At 43.0% G+C, this 6196-nt stretch overlaps 1 long non-coding RNA gene across 1 annotated transcript in view; it reads right to left on the bottom strand.

Moving 5' to 3' along the window:
• Positions 1-3472: 3472 nt before the first annotated feature.
• LOC114628969 overlaps positions 3473-6196 on the bottom strand; it is a 5600-nt gene continuing 2876 nt past the window's right edge. The window contains exons 2-3 of the long non-coding RNA XR_003712574.1: positions 5927-6001; positions 3473-3861 (exon numbers count right to left, since the gene is read on the bottom strand). This is a non-coding gene — a long non-coding RNA (uncharacterized LOC114628969). The remainder of the gene's footprint in view (positions 3862-5926; positions 6002-6196) is intronic.

Below are 6196 nucleotides of genomic sequence, written 5' to 3'. Positions count from 1 at the left end.
CACTGTGTTCTGGGAGCAAAAGAAGCTCAGCCTACGGTCTTCTCAAACTTTATTTAAAACTTAAGAGTTAGGTGAAACCTTAGCAGTTACTCAAATATATTTATTTTAGTTAATTATTATCCATCTGGTTTCTTTCTCAAACTGGGAGACAAAGCAAATCCTCCCTCCTGTAAGTTGTTCCTGTCAGAGCCAGAAAGATAGTGAACGCAACCTTAGGGTTTGTGTCATTTGCAACCCCTCAGAGATGGATAAGACACGTGTTTATCCATGTCTGCCCGCCGAGGGGAGTAGAACTGTCGTGCTTTTAGTAATCTAACAGGCAAGAATAGGTATCTTGTCGTAGGTTTTATTTGCATCTCATCTAGGCTCTGCCCCACAGTTACCTGGCAACAGCCAGGTATGCCTGATGCACTATAAAATGGGCTGCTGCCCCTCCTCTCTCTCTTGTTCTTCCTCTTACCTTCTTCCCTCTCTGTCCCTTCTTCCCCCTTTCCATGTGTTCACGTGTTCATGGCCTCTCCCTCCCTCTCTCTCTCTCTCTCTCTCTCTCTCTCTCTCTCTCCCTCCCTCCCTCCCTCCCTCCCTCCCTTTCTCTGTCTCTACTACCCCCTCAACTCCCCTCCCCATGCCTTAAATAAATTCTATTCTATACTATACTGTCCTGTGACTGGTACCTCAGGAGGAAGGGATACCTCAGCATGGGCTCAGAACACATAGAGTCAATAGAAATCAACACATCTTCCTCAGACATTGTCCTCAGGGCTATTCTGATGCGTATTGAGGGAAACGTAACTTTTCCCTTTACAGCGCTGTCCAACTTGTCCCCCACACTTGTCTGCCTTTATTGAAAGCAACTGGGGTAGACTGACTGGAGCACAGCCACACACTTAGTCTGTTAATTCTTTTCTCTCCATGTTTTCTCCATTGTCTTCTGAACAAAGTATTTGTTAAGCAATAATTTTCTTTTCATGCTAAGCGTGACTTGGACATATAAATATTTTTTATTATGTAACAAAGTTATATTTTCGGGATTTTTTGTGATGGCTCTGGTAACCAAGATTCTAGTCAGCAAATGCTATAATCAGGGTGGATAATTGGTGTTCAGGATCAGAGCCATAGACCTTACCAATATTGATAACCTTCTCAGGTTGGGCCAGTTATTGGTTGACTATTCCATCAGTCTCTGCTCCATACCCTGTTCCTGCATTTCTTGTAGACAGGATACATTTGGGGTCAAAAGTTTTATAGGTGGGTTGGTGTTCTTATGGCTCCAATGAGGTTCCTGCCTCAAGATATGACCTCTTCAGGTCCCATATTCCCACTGCTGCGAGTCTCAGTTAAGGTCACCCCCATTGATTCCTGGAAGCCTCCCCTATCCTAGGTCACCAGCATGTCTCTGCGATGCCTCCACTCCACCTCAGCCAGCTGCAGATTCTGGTTCATTCTCCTGGCCCTCTGGTTCTCTCTCCTGTCTCCCCAGAGGATGCTATCCCTAAAGCTGTGGCCTGTCTGTGGAATACACTCCCCTAACTGGGCCACCTTGCCTGACCTCAGTGGGAGAGGATGCGCCTAACCCTGCAGAGACTTGATGTGCCAGAGTGGGGAATACCCAGGGAGACCTCCACCCTCTCAGAGGAGAAGGGAGATGGAAGGAAGAACTATGTGTATGTGTGTGGGAGACCTGGTGGAGGCATCAATCAGGATGTAAAGTGAATTAAAGAAAGAAAGAAAGAAAGAAAATCTCAGAACCCATATTTCTGATTCACTGTATACACTCCTATTGGGACCAAGATCCTCTAGAAATCTCCAAATCTGTGGATCCCCAGATCTCACGCTTGTAGTATGGCTTGGTATAGGCTGGGAATAATATAGTTTAGCTGGCAAATTGCTTATTGCAGAAGCATAAGAACCAGGGTTAGATCCCCAGAACACAAGTCTAAAATGACAAGTGTGACGGAATGCACTAGTAATTCAGTACTGGGGAGTGGAGGTGGAGACTCCACCTCTGAAGCTGGCTGGCCAGCCATGCTAGCCTCCTTACTAAATACCACCAGGGCAGTGAAAGATCCTGCCTTAAAAACAAGGTGGGCAGCACTCGAGGGACAGTACCAGAAGTTTCTCTTTTACCTCCACATGCACTTGCAAACATATCCATGAGAATCTACAAACACACACGTTCTCACATGTGTTCTCAAACACACACACACACACACACACACACACACACACACACACACAAAACATAAAATAAAATGCAAATACATATATCTTCCTAAAGACAGCCTTCTCAGTCTGTATAGTGTTACTTACATGTATGTTTTCAGGACTGACCATTAGGTATTAAGTAGCCATGTGATGGGTTCTTCCTCGGGGAAGACTTTCTGCCATGCTCAGCAGCTGTACTGCTTTGTCTTCTGTCCCTGTGGTAACCACACAAGATGGCTGGCATCTTGTGTGAGGCCTTCCCTGCCGATTTAACATGTTTGTCACTGTTCTTGTTCAGCATATGTTCTCTCACACTGATGAGACTTTCTGTTATAATCTCAAAAAATAAAAGATGTAGTGAATTCTTTTAAAAAAAACATAGACTAGACATTTAAAAAGTGACATGGTATAGTATTTGTATTTAACCTACGACTCTATCTTCCATGAATTTTAAACAATCACTCTATCATTTATAATACCCAATTCAATGTACATATCATGCAGATAGTTATTCAAAATTTAATGTTATTTTGGTAGGGAGGACAAGAAAATGGCCAGAATTTCCTCAGTTTGAACAGGATTTTTTTTCTTTTTTGAATATTTTCCCCCACACACCAAGTTTTTTCTAGAAGTCTCTTTACTATATCATATGAGTATTATCCAAAAAAGTTTCCGTTGACGGAAACACAAAGTCTTAGAATATGATCCCTTTCCATGTGCAAAATGTCAGCCATCTTGCGCGGTTACGACAGGGATGAAAACAGTGTTTGTAAAGGCCCAGAACATGATAGATGCTCAACAAAGGGCAGGTGTGAGCGAGACCCAATCTCCTCATCATGGCGTACAGGTCCTGTGTGAGCTGCCTTATCCTGTCTGGTCCTGCAGCTGGACTGTCTTTCACTCCTCTGCTTCCCTATCCAGCTACACATCCACAGCCTCTGTGAGTCCTGCTCCCTATTTAGGAAAAGTTTTCTTTCAAGGCTTCTTCTTATTGCTCAAGTCCCACCTCTGAGGATGTCTCCCTTCGTTTCTCAGTAGTTAAGTTTACCCAGCATCTAACCTCATTTTATCTCTTTTATATCAGACACAAATATCTGATTTAAAAAGGAAAGCAAGATCTGACTGTGTAGCACAGGCAACAAACTCATAGTCTTCCTGTGTTCACCCCCTGATTGCTGGGATCTTAGCGCTATGACTTGAAATTGTTCAACAGTCTTCTCCAGGGATGGAGATGTTCAAAGGGCAGAAACCTCTTCTGTGTGGCTCATGCTGAGTTCCCAGTGCCTGGCATCGTGCAGAATGTGATGATGGAGGTGCCGAGAACTCACTGATAGTCTCCTTCTCAGGCTTCAGACTTGTTTTCTTTTTTACCTTGCCTCAGCGCCAGAGTTCTCCCCTCTCCCAGGTCACACAGGAAGTCGTCCGAGAAATAACATACTGGGCAGGTTGCAAAGGACCCAGCTGTCTGTCAAGTTTGTAAAGAGCATGCTCAGTCGCCTGAAGTCAGGGCCCATGGGAGATGATGACGTGCAGCGGTCTAGTTGCTTTGGCCCAAGGCCTGAGACGCTCGGCAGGGTTATAGAACTTTTACAATCTCTTATATCAAGATTGCCAAGAGCTTCGCAAGTTCTTGTCCATTAGCCACTCACCAGTAACCTGCAGGGGAACACCTGCGTCAGAAAAGGGAAACATTTGCATTTCTGTGGAGCTGAAATATTTTGCAATCTCGCATGTCCGGTTCCATGTGCTTTGCTGGGTGTGCAAGCAGAAGGGAATGTATGCGCAAACTTGGCTTTTCTTGTGGACTGGGAGAGGACCCTGTGAGATGAGAGCCATATGGTCTCCAGATCAACCCAGCATGCTGGGAGGTTTTGGTGAGAGGTGCCGGCTAATAGCTTTCCCTAGGAGGTTCTTGCTTAAACAGCTAATAGTATCACTGGACATTGAATAGATGTATCAAGTAATTTAGTGTTATGCTAGAAGCTTCTTGACATGTTCATTACGGCTTTTATCCTGTTACAAGTCATCTAGAGGTGATTAGAAGTGGTGGAAGTTACATGAAAACACTGGACTGTTATGGGAGGTATCAAGATTGAGCTGACATTTTGCTCTTTGATATTTATAACATCCTGCAAAGGAGAGGAAGCAAGGCATCTAAGAACAGATAGGATTCAGTCTCACAAAATGAAGACATTATTCTGGTTTTGTTTTTACTTCATATTTATTCTTTGAAAAAATGTATACATGTATATAATGTATCATTTAAAATGTATACATGTATATAATGTATCATTTAAAATGCTTTTATTTTTTTAATGTACGTTTATGTACTTGTCTGTGTGAGCGGATGCCATGCGTGTACGAATGCTCACAGAGACCAGAAGCACACTCCCGACGCCTTGTAGCTGGAGTTGTGGGCAGTTTTGAACTGTCCAGTGTGTCTACTGGGAACTGAATTTGGGTCCTCTGGAAGAGCAGCAAACGTTCTCAAGGACTGAGTCATTCTCCAGTCCTATGATAGAGACTGAACATTTCCACCCCTCATTCTTTGATGAAAGTATATCCTTGCCTAGCTACCAGTATAATGAACCCATCTCCATACAAATACTGATGTAGAAGTGTATTTAATACATTTCTTTATGAACACATATGTGAAAAGGTTAAAAGCAAATGGGTCATGAAGACCTGGCTCACACACAGATCATCTAAGCAGTGATAGCCACTGCTCACCTCAGCCACGGACAGGGTAGGCGCTTTCTCTACCTAAATCCTGCAAATGCAAACTTGCAGGTGTTATTAGTCTTTAAGTCTGAACCCAAGCCCTGGGATGAAAACGCTCTTTTGTTAACCGGCCGACAATCAATTCTTTTTAGACCACTCTGCTGCAAGACAGTTATAAGAATGTCCAAAAACTCAATATTTCTAATACAACAACAGTTAAAAACCCATTAATCAAGCCTTCATGTAAGGGCCTTCATGTAGTAGCTCATAAATATAAGCAAAAGGAACACACACACACACACACACACACACACACACACGCATGCATGCACACACGCACACACTATGCATAGGCACACATATACATACACATGGATATATACTGACAACCATGATATCAAGCTAGTGCGTTAACTGACATATTTACAAGGCCTTCCTCACACGTGTGTTGCTCTAATGCTTTTACATGTTGCAGTAACTTAAGCTTCACCATAACCCTAAGAGGCTTAGGGACAAGGGTTCGTTATGAGGTGGGAATTACTATCATTATCCCTCAATTTAGAGATGAAGACACCAAGTCTAGGGGAGGCTAATTTAGGTGATATCGCAGGAACAGAATGAGTACTTGAAGGCAGTCAGTTTGACTCCAAACTTTTTCTTTGTAAACAAGAGAGAAGAAAATCTTGTTTTATTTTTCTATAGTGGTAGGCACCCGGTTTCCATTGTACCACAGTGCACTTAAACCGAGACAGTTTTCAGAGTTCAGATCAAGAATGGCTAATGATCAACGAAAGTAAATGGCCACGTCAGATTAGTACCTACCACCACAACTGCCTCTGTGAAGACTGTCTTCAAACGCTAAGGTCTTGGGGTGCTTGTCTTTCACTAGAAGTTCTTAAGGCAGAAAAGACACAGTTCAATTCAGGCCATTCACAATCAGCACTGTGAAGACATTTGCTCAAGTTATTTATTCTTTATATATCTTGAGAAAGGTACTCACGTTTTCATTTCTGTGATTGTAGGTCACTGTGCAAACAAAACAGAAGATATGCACTGAGGGATCCGGGATTGGTTACTATTTGTAGCACATCCAGGGAAAGAAAGATGTTCTTTTTATTAAAATATACTTTCAACATTTCCCTCCATTCTCTTCTTCCAGCTCCTCCTATGTCTCCCACTTAAATCCCTCACTTCTTCTTTCTTGTTATTGTTACACACAGAGAGACACACAGACACACATACACACACAGACACACAGACACACACACAC

This window comes from Grammomys surdaster, unplaced genomic scaffold (genome assembly GCF_004785775.1).
Source record: "Grammomys surdaster isolate TR1022 unplaced genomic scaffold, NIH_TR_1.0 275, whole genome shotgun sequence".
In the NCBI taxonomy this organism is placed as follows: Eukaryota; Metazoa; Chordata; class Mammalia; order Rodentia; family Muridae; genus Grammomys; species Grammomys surdaster.
Note: the sequence above shows the minus strand (reverse complement) of the source record. Positions and strands in the feature narration are given on the sequence as shown.